General features: G+C 42.8%; 1 pseudogene; it reads left to right on the top strand.

The window, feature by feature from the left end:
• The window catches only part of LOC104982777, an 88,438-nt pseudogene that overhangs the window by 4,490 nt on the left and 83,523 nt on the right, over positions 1-425 (top strand).

The raw sequence follows: 425 nt of genomic DNA, 5'->3' as shown, positions 1-425 counted from the left end.
AATTCTTCGGCGCTCAGCCTTCTTCACGGTCCAACTCACATCCATACATGACCACAGGAAAAACCATACCCTTGACTAGCCGGACCTTTGTTGGCAAAGTAATGTCTCTGCTTTTGAATATAGCTATCTAGGTTGGTCATAACTTTCCTTCCAAGGAGTAAGCGTCTTTTAATTTCATGGCTGCAGTCACCATCTGCAGTGATCTTGGAGCCCCAAAAAATAGTCTGACACTGTTTCCACTGTTTCCCCATCTATTTCCCATGAAGTGATGGGACCAGATGCCATGATCTTTGTTTTCTGAATGTTGAGCATTAAGCCAACTTTTTCACTCTCCTCTTTCACTTTCATCAAGAGGCTTTTTAGTTCCTCTTCACTTTCTGCCATAAGGGTGGTGTCATCTGCATATGTGAGGCTATTGATATTTC

This window comes from Bison bison, unplaced genomic scaffold, assembly GCF_000754665.1.
Source record: "Bison bison bison isolate TAMUID 2011002044 unplaced genomic scaffold, Bison_UMD1.0 scf7180017860456, whole genome shotgun sequence".
In the NCBI taxonomy this organism is placed as follows: Eukaryota; Metazoa; Chordata; class Mammalia; order Artiodactyla; family Bovidae; genus Bison; species Bison bison.
This window is presented reverse-complemented; position numbering and strand designations above follow the sequence as displayed.